General features: G+C 40.0%; 1 long non-coding RNA gene across 1 annotated transcript; it reads right to left on the minus strand.

Annotated features, from left to right (window-relative positions):
- Positions 1 to 7,964: 7,964 nt before the first annotated feature.
- On the minus strand, positions 7,965 to 17,045 carry LOC112963602. Its single transcript, XR_003252660.1, has 3 exons — positions 16,954 to 17,045; positions 9,429 to 9,602; positions 7,965 to 8,024 (listed from the first exon to the last, which is right to left on the minus strand). It is a non-coding gene; the product is annotated as an uncharacterized LOC112963602 (long non-coding RNA).
- Positions 17,046 to 19,796: the final 2,751 nt, after the last annotated feature.

Below are 19,796 nucleotides of genomic sequence, written 5' to 3' on the forward strand. Positions count from 1 at the left end.
TGCCTGGATGTGATCCTGCACAACGTGCTCTAGGTGACCCTGCTTAAGCAGGGGGGTTGGACTAGATGATCTCCAGAGGTCCCTTCCAACCTCAACCATTCTGTGATTCTGTGATTCTGTGAAATCACAGCTCTGGTTGGTGGGCAGAGAGAGTTGCTTCCTTAATAATGATTGATCTTAGGTCAGCCTCTTTCCTGTGGTCAGAAGACCCTTGATCCACGTTAGCAGCTCTGCTGCCTGTGAACAATAGCTTTTTCCACAGAAAAATGTCTTTGCTAGAAGATGGGGCAGCTCAGTGACATTGAACAGACTAATAAAGAGCAGCAGCAGCAGCCCTCTCAGGAGCATATGGCAGAAATAGCAGAAGACAGTATTTCAGCTGCTTGGCTTTGTGAGCCATATCTTCATGGAGAGGAAACCAGTCACCTTCTAAGTTTAGATCCACCTCTGTTTAAATTTGCTTGCACATCCTTTGGTGAACACAGAGAAGATGGCAAAACTTGCTGACAGGGTTTGAGGAGGAGGCATCACCTGGAGACTACTGGGGAGTTCAGCCATGTAGCAAACTGCAGCCAGTAAGAGGAGTTCAGCAATCTGTGCCTGCTGGGATAATTTTATTCCCAAGTACAGGGCTAACTAGGGATGAGTCTGTTTGGAAAGGTCAGAGGTGCAGAACAAAGCACTAGCAGACCCTAGTACTCTATAAGGACATCTAGTATTACTACGTTTTAGTCTTACGTACTTCCTGTCCTGGCTGGTGCCAGAATCACTCCAAAATGCAGTGCTAGCATCTCTATCAAGACTAAGCATGATAGTGGGACACTTGCCACTCCGTGAAGTTTCCATGCTGTTAACCAAACCAGTCCAAAACAGTGCTGTTAACAGGTAGTAAATGAGTACTGTTGCTCCTCCTGAATGTCAGCTTCCCCCATAATTGCCATTTCTTTGAAGGCTGCTATTTTGGAGAGTCAGGTGCTATTCACTGTGCACAGGACAGGTCATATCTCACCAAAAATGATTTTCTTACCACTTTGACTAAACCACCGCTCTCTGTTTCCCTTTACTGACTGCCCTTTTATTGATTAGAAAGAAAACTCCTCACTTTCAGAGTGACAATAGAACTATTTTTCTCTCATTTACTGCAGTATCAACCTAGAGCAACTCTACTGACACCAATAACGCTGAACATTATATGAGAGGAAAATCAGGCCCCAGTGGTTCACAAAGGATTTAAGGGGATCACTGGCTCAGAAAAGGGGCAACATAATTTTCTGTGTCACCAACAATTTTACCTTTCCAACAGCAAGGCAAGAAAATGAAGCTTCTTTTTCAAGACTGTTTTTCAAAATGTCTTTAAAAGGTCAGTATAGTCTCTGCTCAGCTTGTCTCCTGGTGAGTGCTAGTTAACAGGTATTTTAATCAAGCAAACCACATGAGAGTAATCATTTTTTCTTTTCATCTCCAATGTGATGAAAAGCCACTAATGAAAGCCCTACTTGTGAGGTGCTGAGCAGTCTGTGTGCCACCAGATACATGATTTTGAAGCCTGATTATTTGTACAAAATCCTACTGCTGGATTTAATGTGCTTAAGCAAAACCAGTACACTGGAACACTTTTTAAACTACTGTCCATATATAGAACTATTCCATGAGACAAGGCGAGATTTCTAGTTCAGAGTGCAATACAACTCTGCCCTCATTTGCAGACTTTGCAATACACATTGCCCAAACACATAAGAGAAATCCAAAAGATCCCAGCATGAGTGATACTCTGAAATTAACTCAGAGCTTCAAGAGTTGACATTTGTTATGTGTATTGTGAACAGCTGTCATATAAAAAATACCAAACCTTTGGTCTTTAGCAGATGATCTTTTTTCTGCATTTTGCTCCTTTCTAGTCATTATTTTTGCCTGTTGTTCAAATTCCTCTTAACAAAATCAGACAAACATGCCCTCTTTCTTGTCAAAGACAATAAATTTCTTGGCCTCTTGCTTCACATCTCAGCTATCATACAACCACTTCATTTAACTTCACTCAGCCAATCATATGTCATATAAGGAATCCATGACTGTTAATGTTGTCTTAAACTACTTTTTGGAAGTGATGTATTAATTCTGTGATTGATAAATCTCATTGATTTTTATCATTCTGATCATAAGCTGATATCAATTTCAAAAAACATGTTTCCTGTTTACAAGCATTTGCCTTGTAGAACAACATTTAACTTATTGATAATTCACTAGCAAGGCACTTCGGCTATTTATTAGATATTATTCATATTAAGTGAACAGTTACAAGACTCATATTATAATATAACCTGGCTCCCTTACTGGCTAATTAGAATTGTTTTAAGAACATCGACCCTGCAGGATATTGATACTAAAACTTTCAGCCTCATCAAGTTTCAACAACTAAACAGGCCAAATATACCTCTATTTGGCTATATATTACAGAACTTCCTTGAAGTTTAGAATATAGTTTCTTGACTTGCCTTTTTCAGGCAATATTTTAAGGTGGATCGTATCAATGATCTGTTTACTGCATAGACCTGCAAATCTTTGTATTGGCACAATTAAGAGAACTGCAAGCTGTGGAAGACCTCTCTAACAAGCCAATTAGTGAGAGTCATTATGTAAAGGGAGATATTCTAGCAGAAATTCTGCTTTATTTATGGTGCTAAGCTCTACCCAAAGAAATTAGGTCCCCTTGATTTCTGCTTATTTAAGGGCAAAATTAGCTGCTAATGCACAGAGAAAAAATCAAAATTTTAACAAGTGACTCCTTCTTTGCTTTCAGAACAGTATTTGTCCTAAACTGTACAAAAACACTTAGATTACTAGACCATTAGGCCAAAACTATTTCAGTGTTTTTAGCTCTACTAAAAACACTGATCTAATTATATATATTTTCATGCTGTGGGTTTTTTCATTAGTCACTGTACCAGGACAAAATGTATCTACATATAGCCACATATGAACCTGCCTGATCCTGCCAAAGGGAGTATAAATATCCTGCCACTTAAAAATGAAAATAGGCGGAAAAAATACTACAAAGAAAAACCTGCACTAACAATAGAGAGGAATAGACCCAACACATTATTTTCTTCTACAGCTTTGAGTAAAAGTCATAAAACCCTTTGAACTTCATAACTTCCCTGCAAAGGGAACCTCCCCTTCTGAATCTGGTATTTCATAATGCCTCACCAAAGGGAAGTATTCACCCAGTACTTCCCAGATAAACACTTACTGCAGCAGTTCTCACATTTTTCTGTCACTCAACCACACCTCAGGATACATTATGCATCTCCCCCACTCCTTGAGAGTCTCTGGTTTAGCCACCCTTCTCCATACATGTCTAAACATATACAAACCCCATCCCCTCCTGCTCAGATTACAGGTAGATAGCACCCAACAGCCACCCTGTCCCTAGAGTATAGAAAGAAGCACCCACGCTCACCCTTTATCTCCCAGGCAGTCTGGAGCTGCTTGTGTGGCAGCCGAAGCTCTGGCAGCACTTCCCAAATGGTGCTGGTTCATCCTGACCTGCCAGCCTGAGTGAGATTACAATTTCTCCTCCCATTAGGGAGCACTAGCTCTTGGAAACTCATTTTCTTCTTTTAAAAAGCATTGGAGTTGGTCAGGTTCCCTTCTCAATTGCCTTTTTGTTATTTAATAGAGGACAGGATTCAGTTTCAGACTAAGACCTCAGGTCAGTCAGGTGGAAACCAAGCACCATGGTCAATGGAGTGCAGTGAGTAGTCCAAACTGAGCATCCCTCTGATTGCCATTTGGGATACCCTGCAGTGTCCCAGACATCTTCACAGGGCTGGCAGATGCAACACAGGATTCACATGAGATCTGCACCTCTTTGGAGCGAGAACAAGTGGTTAGTCAGGACATATTACAATGCTTAAAATGACACTAGATATTTATGTTTAGGCAACTAAAATCTGATTGAACTAGCTATCTTAGTGGTTAGACAAGTCATTCTCTGGGCTGTGTATTATCTAGATCTCCATGGACTATAACGGGAGCTTTAGACACTTTGGGAGTTTGTAGATTCTTACATGTAGACACCTATAGGCAGGTGTCTTAACCTCTGAACTGAATCTTATTCAAACTATGTTTACTTAGGTGCAAAGCCTTGAGACAAGGTAATCCCATAATTAACTCAATTTATACTACTGATGCCATTGATATAAGCAGAATTTAGCTTTAATTACTCCATTTCTGTAATGTGTTTTGAAATATTTTTAAGGTGTATGGAGAAATGTAGAATACTTGTTGCTGTTATTATCAGGAAAAAAAAAGCTGCAAAACTAAAAGAAGAGATGAAGCTTCAGGCCAAAAGAAAAGGTTTTGTCTTACCTTTGAAAGGCAGCCATGCTAACAAAATAAAACACGTGTTTTTCAGTAAAGAATAGCTACTAGAAAATGGACAAATTTCCCATCTTTTCTGGTGCAAGCTGCAGGAGGTTAACTGTGTACACCTGAGCTCCTCCCCTGACATGGTGCTATTGTTTATTGTCCTTGCTACAACTGATGAAGGTGCCATCAGGCAGCTTAAAACCTGAATGATATGTAACGTCCTCTGTCCCTCCCCTCCAAATGTTTTCTGGGACAGTGCTAGCAAGTCAGACTGCATCTTACACACTCTGCCTTATTTCTTTGCTGATGAACCCAATTTAAAGACAAAGTCCCTGCTTGTTGGCAAAACCCAAAATAAAAGGCTTCAGTCCTTTGGTCTCCACTCCAGCAGCTGTAGCAAGTCGGAGCTATGAGGGCTAACATTTACTCTAGTGTTATTTACATTTACATGTGAAGTCTAGAGGTTTAGGTCAGTGGAGCCAGCCCTTCCCTACTATTTACACCCAGGGGAGCAGAGCCCAGACATACGTGTTCAGATCTGACCAGTCCGGCAGAGTTCCCATGTCAGAACAGCTCTCTTCTGGGAATTTGCCTCTCCTTTGCTTACATAAGGTGATCAAAGAAACCACGATTCACTTAACCCCAGACCCTGGAGGCAAGAGAGAAAGTCTGGAGAGAGGAAGACTTTCCCTTGGTGGAGGAGGAGTGGGTTAGAGATCATTTAAGCAAACTTGACACCCACAAATCCATGGGCCCTGATGGGATGCACCCACGAGTGCTGAGGGAGCTGGCGGATGTCATTGGTAAGCCACTCTCCATCATCTTTGAAAGGTCCTGGAGAACAGGAGAGGTGCCTGAAGACTGGAAGAAAGCCAATGTCACCCCAGTCTTCMAAAAGGGCAAGAAGGAGGACCCAGGGAACTACAGGCCAGTCAGCCTCACCTCCATCCCTGGAAAGGTGATGGAGCAGCTCATCCTGGAGGCCATCTCCAAGCATGTGGAGGACAAGAAGGTGATCAGGAGTAGTCAGCATGGCTTTACCAAGGGGAAATCATGCCTAACCAATCTGATAGCCTTCTCTGATGGAACAACTGGCTGGGTAGATGCGGGGAGAGCAGTGGATGTTGTCTACCTTGACTTCAGCAAGGCTTTCGACACTGTCTCCCAGAACATCCTCATAGACAAGCTCAGGAAGTGTGGGCTGGATGAGTGGACAGTGAGGTGGATTGAGAACTGGCTGAATGGCAGAGCTCAGAGGGTTGTGATCAGCGGTGCAGAGTCTAGTTGGAGGCCTGTAGCTAGCGGTGTCCCCCAGGGGTCAGTACTGGGTCCAGTCTTGTTCAACTTCTTCATCAATGACCTGGATGAAGGGACAGAGTGCACCCTCAGCCAGTTTGCTGACGATACAAACCTGGGAGGAGTGGCCGATACACCAGAGGGCTGTGCTGCCATTCAAAGAGACTTGGACAGGCTGGAGAGGTGGGCAGAGAGGAACCTCATGAAGTTCAACAAAGGGAAGTGCAGGGTCCTGCACCTGGGGAGGAATAACCCCAGGCACCAGTACAGGTTGGGGGTTGACCTGCTGGAAAGCAGCTTCTCTGCTGAGAAGGACCTGGGAGTGCTGGTGGACACCAAGTTAAGCATGAGGCAGCAATGTGCCCTTGTGGCCAAGAAGGCCAATGGTMTCCTGGGGTGCATCAGGAAGAGTGTTGCCAGCAGGTCGAGGGAGGTGATTCTCCCCCTCTACTCAGCCCTGGTGAGGCCACATCTGCAGTACTGCGTCCAGTTCTGGGCTCCCCAGTACAAGAGGGATGTGGCACTACTGGAGCAAGTCCAGCGAAGGGCYACAAAGATGATKAGGGGACTGGAGCATCTCTCTTATGAGGAAAGGCTGAGAGAGCTGGGCCTGTTTAGCTTGGAGAAGAGAAGGCTGAGAGGAGATCTTATCAACGYGTACAAGTATCTKAAGGGAGGGTGTCRAGAGGATGGGACCAGACTCTTTTCAGTGGTGCCCAGCAACAGGACGCGAGGCAACGGGCACAAAYTGAAACACAGRMASTTCCATCTKAACATGAGRAAAAACTTCTTCACTGTGAGGGTGACAGAGCACTGGAACAGGTTGTCCAGAGAGGCTGTGGAGTCTCCTTCCTTGGAGATATTCAGAACTTGCCTGGATGTGATCCTGCACAACGTGCTCTAGGTGACCCTGCTTGAGCAGGGGGGTTGGACTAGATGATCTCCAGAGGTCCCTTCCAACCTCAGCGATTCTGTGATTCTGTGATTCTGTGAAGATTTGTTTCACTGTTAATAAAACCAAAGCCTTAACCACAAACACTTGATGTGTGGTGTTTAGCAGTATGTAAGCTATATCCCCAGTCCCTTCTGGCTTTTCACACCTTGTCCAAGATTCATTTATTACTATTCCATTTGTCTAATTCTATCCTGCTGATCTATAGAAAAAATAAGTAACAAGCAACAGCTGAATATTACACAATGGCCCCACTTTTGCTTCTTAATGCATTATCTGACTCATTTATATCTTTGCATTACTACAAGTGTTGGAGCATGACCTGCCTGGTATACAAGATTTTCTGGTAGGTTTATAAGGTATCAAAGGATCAGCTTCAGTTTACATAAGATGTAGGTCTAATAAGTGAAAAAATAGGTGCATGGTCATGTAACTGTTGACAACTCATGTAGATATGCTCTTATTTCATGCACAAGCACTTTATGTACTGCTGTCTCATGTAAGTAACCATTTCTGCTTTTTAATCCTGAGGAATAGTTTTAAAAACCTGAGTATCCAAATAAACAAGATACGAAGAAATAATTTATCACTTCGGCGTGCCATAAGTTGTACTGGTTTGTAAGCAGACCTTGAATTTCAGTCACAGAAGCCAAGGTGTGAAGCTGCAAACTGCTAGGACAGAGGCTTCAGCTCCACAGCCTGCAGCTATGGCACCCTGCACTGTGATCTTCACACATCACACAGGAGCAGCAGGGCAGCACTTGTCAGATGTGTACAGAAGAGCTGTCTGTAAGTCCTACAAGAACCATGTGGCTGAATCTATGAATTATGAACTATGTTCTAGTGAGGTACATCTGATTTTGGAAGCAACTGCCAATCTAACAAGGGAGAAGATAGAAGATTCATTGCACTGTAATTTAAAATGTTTGGAGAATACAAAGCTTCATAAAAGAAGTATTTAGTAATATGTTTTCTTTCCTCCTTTTTTTCTTTTTTTTTGTCATTATAAATTCATTAAAAATATGTAATACAGTAGTTAATCAATACACTAATTAATTAGATACAATTAAATAAAGCATTTAGAATATTAACAAGAACACCAGGAATGAACTACATTGTATTTTAAGCAAATGCAGGCTACAGTAAATTTTTCAAAAGTATGCAAGTTTGAGAGACATATATAGGAGATTTCACAAGCCACTTAACAAATGTAATTGGAGTTCTAAAAATTATAAATGGCAATTTTCCACCACCAAAAGGATTTCATGAAACACCAAGTAACTTTAGTAAAGACCTTCCTATGACAATTAAAAAGAAATTGGAGACCAAAATTTGGCACTTATGGGGACCATTCCAACAAGTAATAGATCTTGGTAGTTCACTGCAGAAAATTATAACCAAAGTTGATCTGAAAGGAACATTTTAAAAGAAAAGAAAGAAAATCTTGAGTTATTTTAAAGATTAGCTTAGTGGATAGATTTGAGAAGAAGCAGAAGGGTATACACATGAGGAACTGAAGTACTTTCTCCCCTTTTAGTTACTGGATATACTTACGAGGGATAAACATTTAAAAACAGAAAACCTCATAACTCCTACCTAAAAACCTGGAAGACTTGTCTAAAGAAGTCCTAATGTTTCTGACGTTAATCTTCAATAAATCTTAGAACTTTGGAGAAATTCCAGACAGCTGAATATCAACAGGAGTTAGGTATGAAAGAGGACTGATAAAGAAAAATAATATGTAGACTACTGTTTCAGAGTAACGTAGGTGATTTTCTTTTTTTTATCAACATTTTAAAGTAGTTAGACAAAGCTTTTTAGGTGAACTTGAACATTTCTAGAATTGGTTGATTTCCTTTTTCCATTGTCTAGTATATACTCATCATCTTCAGATCTCAAATGATTTTTTTTAATGTTACTAGAACAAACCTTATAAACACAAAGTTATTTTTGATGATGATGACTATAGACCAATTTAAGAAATTATCTGGGGCACTGGTTAATTAATTCACTCTAACAAAGGGAACAAAAGTGATGTACTTATGTAAGGTTGCCATGGCGTCTCCACTCCCAGAAAGACAAATCTGGCGGAGGGCTCTCATCCCAAACATGCTTATCATTCCGAACCCGCTTGATTGTCATCACTTGCAGATGCTGTCAACAGCTAGTAATAAGGTGCTTTCATAATCCTCCTTTTCATGTTTATATAAACCATATTTTTGATGTATACGATATACAGGGTTTTGCACTAAGGTTTATATCACTCCTTAGCAGTCTGCAAGGAACATTTAATTCTCAGTGGGTAAATGATTTGTTTACTGTAAAGTTAAGTATCAAATTAGGTACTGGCTTTAACGAATGTTTTGCTCACTGTCTGGCCAAGTGCTAATTCTGTCTGACTATGCCCTAGGACATCAGCATTTCCAAATCATTTTGAAATCCACAATTCTTTGGAAGATGGGTTAAAATTTTTAATTAATATGAAGTTTACTTATGAGAAAACACCCATGGGAATACATTTGATTTTGAATGGCATCCCCACAGAAAAGGGATGAAAGAAGAGGCATGACCCCAATGACATTCTGTTCCAGAGAATGTAGTCCTGACAGTAGATGTTTTAAAAAGTCTGGGTCCCAGGTAGGAGAGCTGCATGACTGTCAATGGCTTTTTGGCCAATGGACTAGAGAACACCTCGAAGCTAAACTAAAGCATCAGTACCTAGAAACACATGGTTCTTCTGTGTACTTGCTTCAAATATACTAAGTGATTTGCCAAGTCTTCCATTTTAGCATAATTAATCAGTTAATTTTACCTTTATTAATGGCCTCTCCATTCTTCAAAGTGGTATCCAAGTACCCGACAAACCACAGACACTGTGTCCATACAGGAGTGGCAGTTTGAGGCAGGATTACTGGTTCACGTCTTCAGTGCTCAGGATGCCAAGACAAGCTCAGGGTACTTCATACAAGGCAGAGACCTTTAGGAGCTAAGAACAGAGATTGTCAGGTGGGAATCACCTTTCCCAAGTGATATTTGCTGACCAGTGAACCCTTCATATTGGGAAAAGTTTTATGAAATACTCCTGAACCTTGTAGATCTTTTAAAAGGGATAAAATTCTGATGTTAGGCTGTTTAACTCCAGCTACTCAAAATCATGAGAAGCATGATAAACTGTTTAGGTGAGTAGCTTTAAAATCATGGCATTTTCAAAATAGTACTTTATTTCTTCCTTTCTTTTATAATTGCTATCTGGATTTTGAGACTTGGGACATACAGTTTAAACTTTTTCCCTGTAAGAGCCGGAAGCATGCTTTCCTTAATGTCATGTAATCATGTGAATACAAGTTCTGAGTTGGTGCATTTAAGGCTATGACACCAAAATAGAAGTAGGTTTTTTTCTTTGTTTTGAAAACTTTTACCAGATTCTGTTTCAAAATCTTCTCCCTGCCCCAAATCCTCTCCCTCAATGAATGTCTACTTAAAATTAGCATTGTTCAATGGTTCCACAGAACAGATTTTTGAAAGAAAAGTGGAACTGAGTGTCTAAATATAGGTATTCATTTTTGTATTAGATTTCAGGTGTTCTATAAAAACAATTAAAATAAATATTCCTCGAGTTCTGTAGACTCCTAATCCTTCCTTTTGTTAGGAGTTCTTAGGTACAACTTGAATACAAGGAGTACTTAAGACATCTCTTGTGTTTCCACCTCTGAATAGCTGGGTATTTTTTTTTGTGCCAAGTTTTGCTTGCTGCAGTATGTTATAAAAGAGACATTCTTACTATATTCTCTCACGGAGTTTTTATTTTCTGTTCTTTCTTGTCGCTTTCCTTAATTGAAATTAAAGAAGCTATAGCCTGCAAGAACATTTGTTCCTTGTGTGTGGAAACCCAATAATCTGGTAGGTCATCTCAGTGGGTGCACTATGACTGCAGTGCACCAAAAATGCTCTCAGAGTAAAAGTAAATAAACAAGATAGTTTTACATTAAACAAAACAATGGAAATTTCCTATTAATATAAAAAATGGAAGCTCCCAAAATAGACATGTTCCTTGTTCTTTGCCAGACTCCTCACATTCCATTCTGCTCAGCAAGAAAAGTAGCACTATGCTGCTTTTTCCTGATTAGTGACCATGTTATCATAATGATTCTCTCTTCCCTACCATCATAAAATGTTTCAAACAAGTAACTTAGAAAATTGGTAATATTACAGATGGTCTATGCAGTTGCCTTCACATCAGGATATATCACTATTAGACACATAACCCAGCCTCAGTGTTATAGCGGAAAATAGCACTAGTCTGAAATTATTACAAACTTTTCAGGGTAAAAGGGACATTTTCATTTCCCACAGTTGAAATCAGTCTGATCACTGGCTGCAATCAATACAATAATCATTTCAAATTCAACTGTAAGCCTTTGGGAACAGGAACAAGCTGGTATATTCTATTTGCCTTTGAAATGCCAAAGCAGACATCACAGTCATAAACCAGGGCCCTTTTTGTACAAGTACAGAACAAAAATGTTGATCCCTGCCTTTTCTGTAAGTTCTGTGTTCTAAGTATAGGTATTACTTATGACAAATGTCGGGTTGGTTTCCTACATGCTGTGCATGACACTGTCTAAAATATATGACCATGAAGCAGCAATAGCAAATCACACCTGCCTGCAACAGGAAGTACCTAAGGTAGAAAATTAAACACTTCAAGATTTTCTTTGAATCCCCACCATCCCATCTGTGATCCTTTCTGAAAGCTGATAAAGAATGAATATGAAATACACCGCTTTCATTCTGTTAAATCAGGAAGATTACTCCCAGAAAAGTTTAGATAACCAAAAGGATTCAGAACTCGCATGTTCTTCGAGGGACTTGCTGAGTAGGCAAACCACTCATTTTTTAACAATGAAAGTACATCTATTGCAGTGATGTTTATGGAAGTTCTCTGACTTTGTAGAATGGTCCAAGGGCTTGAAAAAATCCTCAGAAGCCTGAGATTTGGAATGTGCTTAGCAGACTAGGCCAGTTCAAATCCTGTTGCAGCTTCAAAGGAATTGCCACGATAATGATAAAGGTATGGAAATTCAGGACCAAGTCAGAAATATTTCATACAACTACTCATGTCAGCATCTAGAATTTTCTTCTAGCTAACTGTTCTTCCCTAGCTAATCCAGTGCTTTGTTCTATCAATAAACAGAAAGCTTTATGCTTTGAATGCATAAAAGGAAGGTTTATTTTCTTCCCTGTAGTTTGCAATTTGGTTATCCCTCACCTATTGTCACTAAGATTTTACTCTGCCTTGAAAGTTCCACTTTTATTTTATTTTTATCCTTGGATATAAAAAGTGTAATGATTTAGAGTTCACACACAGAAATACAGAACAGTTGAGGCTGGAAGGGACCTCTGGAGATCATCTAGTCCAACCCTGCTTATCAAACAGGGTCACCTAAAGCACACTGCCCAGGACCCTGTCCAGATTGGTTTTGAATATCTCCAAGGAAGAATACTCCACAACTCTCTGGGCAACGTCTTCCAGTGCTCAGTCACCCTCGCAATAAAGCTGTTTTTCCTTAACTTCAGAAGGAACTTCCTGTGTTTCAGTTTGTGTCCGTTGCCTCTCGTCCTACTACTGRGCACCACTGAAAAGAACCTGACCCTGTCCTCTTCACACCCTCCCTTCAGATATTTAAACAGATTGATAAGGTCCCCCCTGAGCCTTCTCTTCTCCAGGCTAAACAGGCCCAGCTCTCTCAGCCTTTCCTCATCTGAGAGATGCTCCAGTCCCTTCATCATCTTAGTAGCCCTGTGATTAAGCAGATATTAGCAAATTAACCCCCCTCAACAATATGACATGCCAATATGTTGACTTTTACATTTCAGTATTCAGGAAATGAAGGAACAGCTATCTTTGTGATTTACATACCACCACAATGAAATACAGTAAAAGTAGGATCCTGAATCCAGATCTCCTGGCTACCATGTTTAGATACTCAGAGTTCATACTGTGCTGCAATATTTCCAGTTTCATCTTCTGTTAGAATTCTGACTGGACTTAGCATTGATTTCTAAAGCTGCCTGGTTATTACATCGTCAGAGAATAGAGGAATTATTTATGCTCTCATGTCCCATGTGTCTTTGCACGTTTTCTAAAATATGGTTATGAGGTTCATCAAAAAATCATTCAAAAGCACAGGTTTGCTTTCAATTTCAATAGAAATTAACTTGTTGCTATTCTAGAAGATTAGTGGGGATTATGGATGAGCTAATTAGGCTGGGACATAAGTTTACAAGGAATCTCCTGCCTTAGTAAGCTTGCACCATCACAAAACTGAGTTAAAATAGAAATAAGATACAGAAATACCTGCTGAAATGCCAGGAGTTAATTTCTGCTCACAATATTTCTCATGGGAGGTTATCCCTCTGATCCTGCCTCTGACTGCTTTGACATCTGGTGGCAGCTGTGCCTAATATTTGAGCTACGACACAACATGCAAAAGAAATGCAGGGACCCAACACTCCCAAGGGTGTCATAACAGCATAAAGGCAATCCACAAACACATTTTTCTTTAAGTTTCCTACCATCATGAATGCTCAAAACATAGTGTGAAAGGTGCTTCCTCTATAGGAAGGCATAGGTAAGCACTGCAAAGACCAAGTCCCTGAAGCTGAGCACAATGGGGAATGAGAGCTAAGTCCTTCTGCAAGTCTGTACTGTGACAGTATGAACTTCTTTAGCAGTTATATCACCTCTGGGCTGTCATAAATGTTTTAACACAGCGCTTGGCTTACTAGGATCAGTGAAGTCAACTTTAATTAATGTTGGACGTACAGATAAACCTGCTCAAAATGAAATAATTCTCTAGGTTTGGCAGTTTGCTTCACTAAAGAGTGATTGAACAATTTGGTGAGAGGTAGAAGCCTGCTGTATAACAGGGGAGTGCACCAAATACTGCACTAAGATAATTAAACTGGTTTAATGAGCCCAGAATTCTAACTCAGCCTAAAGTTCAATGCCAGTTTCTGTTCCAAGGTAGCTAAGTATTCATGTTAGATACTTAAACCTGAATTAACATGTCTGAAACATAAGAAAACATCTATGCTATTAAACAAAATGAATCCAGAGACAAAATGTTACAGCGAGCCACACACCCATGCAGGGAACTTCTCTTCCAGTCCAAAACAGGGTGGTATCAGCTACTGGGTTGCGATGGAATAACCTGTGATGTTCCCTGAACTATACCCAAATGCTGTCTGGGAGAGCGTTAGATGACACAAGCAAAAACCACACCAGGGACATACCAACAGTTAAACAGTACAGGTGACCATGGGACCATGTTCTGACCTTGTATAGTTTACTACTATAGATGTAGTTTATGTACCTAACTTCAGGAAGCTATATTTTTAGATTAGACCATCTGTTAATACTGTTGCCTTTTTACAGAGCCACAGTAGTTCAGGGCTTTGCTAGTCTAAGGTGTTTGATGCTGAGAAGAATGTGTCCAAGACTATTCTATGGCCATAAGTACCTCCAGCCTATGTCCATATTACCCAACTCTCTTACCCTCCAAAACATAATATCTTCATCCAAATTTCTTACTTGGAACGGTCTGTGCTAACTTCTAAATTTTGCCCAGGAATTGCTTGGGGAAGTGCTAGTTGGTCTAAGCCAAATCCTGCCAAAACCCATTCTAATGATTTAACAACAGAGAGGATCTAGTCCCAATACCCAAAGACATTCTCCAACATGGCTTAATTTATGAATATAGATGTAGCCAGAGAGTCTGCTTTTATCTGTACATATATGCCTGTACTAGCTAGAGGCAGTCAAACACCATACAAGTCAAGGTCTTCTTCCTTCAGTAACCTTGGCCCAGTCCCTGTTTCCAATTCCCACAGAACAACTCTGTTCAAGAATTAACTTAATTATATAAAAAAACAGAGAATATCATTTTTTTGCTACACACATAACTTTGTCTACCCAAAACTTTGTATGAGCAAAATAACAAAGTGACATAATTTGTCTTTTTTAAAGCTAAATATTTGCTTGAACATTAAAAAAGGGGTGCTGTATGTGACATCTGTCACAATGAAATATTTTGAATACACTCATGTATGAGAAAATCTTTAGGCTTTGGAGACTGAAAATCAGAGTCTAACAAAATCCATGGGAAGGTTGCTATTCACTGCAAATGTAGGAGCTTGCTTTCAGCTCCAGCAATGTTAAATTTCCAGTAACTCTATTAGCTAAGCAGGAATTCCTGCAGATTTTCAGAAATGTGACTGAGTGCCAAATTCATTCCAAAATAGTTTTAAAAATCCACTTTGACTTCAGTTGTATGTATTCCTCCCTTATTCCACTTTATAATTTAATCATAATAGAAGGGAACCATGTCTTCAGTTCCTCATTCCTCCACGCTGATTTTGTAGTGTATATTGAAAATATTTGGCATGAAAAGAATCAAGGTACATGATTATTGCCATTTTTAAGAAATATTGCATACCCAGTATATAAGAGCAACATGCATTAAGTCTCTGGTTTTGGCACATATTCTTTTTTTCTTGAGATTCTTAATAATATCAATACTAAAAATACACACAAGTTTTTAGACCAAGTCTTTTATATGCAATACCATGTAAGTCAAGAGGCAAAAATAAAACTGCAAATAAAATATTCTGATTTACATATTTAGTCATTTACTGTAGTGATAATATTGTGGAGTGAGTACAAGTACATCCCCTGTACAAGATAGACATGGATTTACTGAAGCGAAGGGCCACAAAGATGGTGAAGGGATGGAGCATCTCTCATATGAGGAGAGGTTGAGACAACTGCGACTGTTCAGCCTGCCAAAGAGAAGGTTTGGGGGGATCTTATCAATATATCTAGTCTAAGTTTGGATCATCTGACCAGGGAGAATAAACAAGTGAGAATTTACAAAATGAGAGATAAATTATTCTCCATAAATAAAGAATTGTAAAGGTCATTCCTATAATCCATCATAATCTAGATTATAATATATTACTGGCTATTTCAAACACTATATAACCACTACATATTAGTAATCAATATTTTACTTTCAAAATAAGAGGATGTATTGAGTAAAGTTTTGAGAGTCTGTCTGGGGTCTAGTTCTCTTCAAAGGACAGAATATGCTTACTAGATGTGCTGATTTCATAAAGCTGGAGAAATATATTGGAGAAAAGAGCTTTAATCCAAAATCAATTTGACAAATTGGAGAAGTGCACTGAGAACACAGATCCAAGTGCAGAATATTACTCTTCAGAAATAACAATCAATTGCAAAAACACAGGTAAGGGGATAACTGAGTAAATATTCTTTCAAAAAAAGGGTTTGGCATTAAAGCTATTATAAAGCTGAATAAAAATCAGAAGTATCATCCTAGTGTGAAGAAAGACATACTGGGATATATAAACAGAAATATGGATCAGAAGACATAATGAAGTAATATTTCTGTTCTGCTCTGCTTTGGTAGGACTTTGGTTGGACTACTGTGTCTAATACAGGTGCCTGCGTTACAGCAACAGCATAACAAAAAACAAACAATAAAAATTTTTCACTTCAGTTGCTTCATTGGAATGCTTTTTGGAGTAGAACATTTAACTATTTTTATGACCTTAATGTCAAATCTATTTGTATGGAGGCCAAAGAGATGTGAAGAACACTCATTACATCAGTGATATTTTCTTCTGGATGCTTCTTTTTATTAGTGAGACAAGTCATGTAAACATATAACCATTGCTCACTGACTTAAGTACTTCTCCAGTCTTGAATTGACTAGCCAACAGTCTGCCTTCAACAAGATAAGGCTAGAGAGAAAAATGAAGCAGACCCAAGAATCGTTTTCATTAGCCCAGAAAACCCAAATCCTAGAGAAACTTTTCTCAGAACATTATTAACTATGTTGTAAGGTCTTCTCCTCATCTGAACTCAGTGTTCACCTTAATTTTTTATGTTTCATCAGTATTCATATTAAAAAATGATGATTTTTTCTTTGTCATGGGCTCTGAAGCACCCTTGATCCCTGGGGTGGGGATAAGAGACTTTGCACTACAATCTTTTATTGTGTATACCTTTTACAACTTGCAGAGGGAGCCAGTTACAATGAAAAGCATGTTTCAGAGCTCTGAGCCTCTCTCTCCATTGTATTGTCTTGAACAAGCCATTTAAGTTCTCCATACTGCAATGTACAAATTTGTACAAAGGATACAACAATACTGTATTGTTATATGGGCACACAAATAGTTCTGACTTTAAACCTTCAGTATTGTGATAAATTTTAATCAACAACAACAAAGTACTTCAATATAAGTGAACTTACCTCCTGAAGAGGAAACACACATTCACTGTGGACTGAAGATGTAAGAGCAGAAAAGTGCTAAGATCTTTCAATTTCCAGGTGAAGATAAAGACAATTCCCTCAGCTGCTGTCTCTTTGTTGGGAATTTATGGATAGTTAGCATTTTTCAGGGTTTGTGTAGTAATAGCATCAAAAGTAAAAATACATGAGCGTCACACACATATCTTCTCAGCTTTGCAGCTGAATACTGCACACGATGGAACCAGTGAACTCTGTAATGGCAGGATACAACACAATGAAATATGGCTACATGTATATCCATTTTTATATCCATTTTATATTCATTCTCTCTTTCTTGGTATTTAGATCAACATACCCAAATCACAGATTCTCCCTGCACTGTAGTACTTTTGCTATTCATTAGCAGTTAGAGTCACAATAGTAATACTTTTTTCTCTGTACCTCCTTTAGAGGTGACCATTTTCAGCCAAATGTATTCAAAACAAAACCAAATTATGCCTTCAAATTCTCTAAAGCCACTCTGTTCCTAAATGCCTTTTCAAAAAGATGGGTTTGGCAGCACTCCGTTGAGGCTAAAACTATTGGATTCTTTGGACTAAGTAGCTTTCCTGCTCACAAAATCCTAACATATCTGGCAATGCAATGACCTGAATGTTCCCATTTATATTGGCCAGACCCTCACCACTGTTTTATACAAACTATTCCCATTGAAGTCAGAGAATATTGTTACTAAATATTTGTTATTCAAAGCCCTAACAAAGTGCAGGGTTTTTCACAAAAAGGTGATAATTCTTTGAGCTTGCAAGTACATGGAATGGCCATCATTTACAAATTCTACAGAAGGAGAAATGTGAAGATCAAAGTTTCAAAGTAATAAGCACAGAGGCTCATATACTCTCTATTTCTAGGCAAAAAAAAAAAAAAAAGATTTGCAGATGGATGGAGCTATGATGGCAATTTGCAACCTCCTGCCCTCCTTCCCCCACATCTAGATCCCTTACATCTCTCCAGTGCAATCCCCAGTCTCAGTCACAAAGACAGGAAATACTGAGATGCTTCACAGCACCCTGAGCTTAACTGTGGCCACACTCAGCTTTGAAGTATTTCCCCTGCTGAATACATAAATCCAATAGAGCCACATACTGGGCTCTATTACCTCGAGTGCAGTCAGCAGGTCAAGGGAAGTGATTATTCTCCTTTACTCAGCACTTTTGCAGCTGCATTTGAAATACTGTGTTCTTATTTTTGGTAGCCCAGCACAACAGTGAAAAGGACAAATCAGGCCAAGCCCAAGAGCAGACCACTGAGATGGTTAAAGAAATGGAGCACTTGATGTAGACGAGATGCTGAAGGAACTGAGTTTATCTAGCTTGGAGAGGAGAAGGCTGGGAGGTGCGGGGGGATGGTGACCTAATAACAGTCTTCCATTTCTGGGAGGTTATAGAGAAGACAGAGTCAGACGGACAAACAACAATGGCTGCAAGCTGCAATAAGGGAAATTCATATTAGATATGAGCACAGTGAGGATAATTGGAACAGGCTGCCCACAGAGGCTGTGGAATCTCCATCCTTCAAGACATTCAGAACTCAGCTAGACATGTCCATGCACAAACCAGATCTACTGCCAAAGACAGCTCTGCTTTTAGCAGCAGTCTGAGCTAGATAACCTATAAAAGTCCCTCCCAAACTATGTTTTTCATGATTTTCTGATTTTAAGTATTTGTTATGAAAATAAGCACATGAATGTCTAACAGCTCATTTGCTTATTCACTTTAAAAGTAACTACTATGGTAGATCATGAATGTCAAAGCACAGAGAAAGAACAAAACCTCAGAGGCAAGAATTGGCATGTGGCTCAGGGACCAGTATTTTCCATGTCAAATATTGATAGATACTCACTGTATGAGAAAGTCATAACTGAAATCTACTGTTAGCTGAATTACTATGCAAAAGCTCTGTAGTAACAACAGAAGTCCTTAATATCAACTTGAACGSCATTGGAAAGAAAAAAAATGGCAGAATACTCAGCTTTTAAGGGTGGAGAAATTCTCTCAGTGAGCAGCAAGGGATGGGCTTCACCCTAAAGGAAAGCAAGGTGGGAACTGAGGGTGATGACAACTAAAGGCAGTGCCCTCACTATCCAGGGCACAGTCACAGAGCATGTGCACAGATGTCAGGTAATAGGGTGCACCAATAATGCAAAACAAGGCAAAGAGATGAACCAAGTCCAGGGCCCATCCACACCCGCTCCAACGGAGCCTCTGCGCTCTCTCTTTCTCTCAGCCCTAACCCTAACCCTAACTCTAACCCTAATTGGGAAAAMATTTTTCAGGCCCRTGCTGGCACAAAGAGCCCCATTTGTGGCCCACACCAGAAACTCCTACGAACTCAGCGCTCTTGGCACCGCAACACTTCCTGTGGCAGCCCTTTTCCAAACCAACTCCAAAGGCGCCTCCCTGCTCTCTCTTTCTCTCAGCCCTAACCCTAACACTAACCCCAACCCTAACCCTAATTGGGAAAATATTTTTCAGGCCCGTGCTGGCACAAAGAGCCCCATTTGGGGCCGACACCAGAAAGTCCTCACAGATCAGCGCTCTTGGCACCGCAACACTTCCTTTGGCAGCCCGTTCCCACACCCACTCCAACAGCGCCTCTACGCTCTCTCTTTCTATCAAGCCTTACCCTAACCCTAACCTAATGGGGAAAACACTTTTCAGGCCCGTGCTGGCACAAAGAGCCCCATTTGTGGCCCACACCAGAAAGTCCTCCCAGATCAGCGCTCCTGGCACCGCAGCGCTTACTTTGAAAGCCCCTTGCCACACTCACTCCAACGGCGCCTCTGC

This window comes from Apteryx rowi, unplaced genomic scaffold (genome assembly GCF_003343035.1).
Source record: "Apteryx rowi isolate R43461 unplaced genomic scaffold, aptRow1 scaffold_1700, whole genome shotgun sequence".
In the NCBI taxonomy this organism is placed as follows: domain Eukaryota; kingdom Metazoa; phylum Chordata; class Aves; order Apterygiformes; family Apterygidae; genus Apteryx; species Apteryx rowi.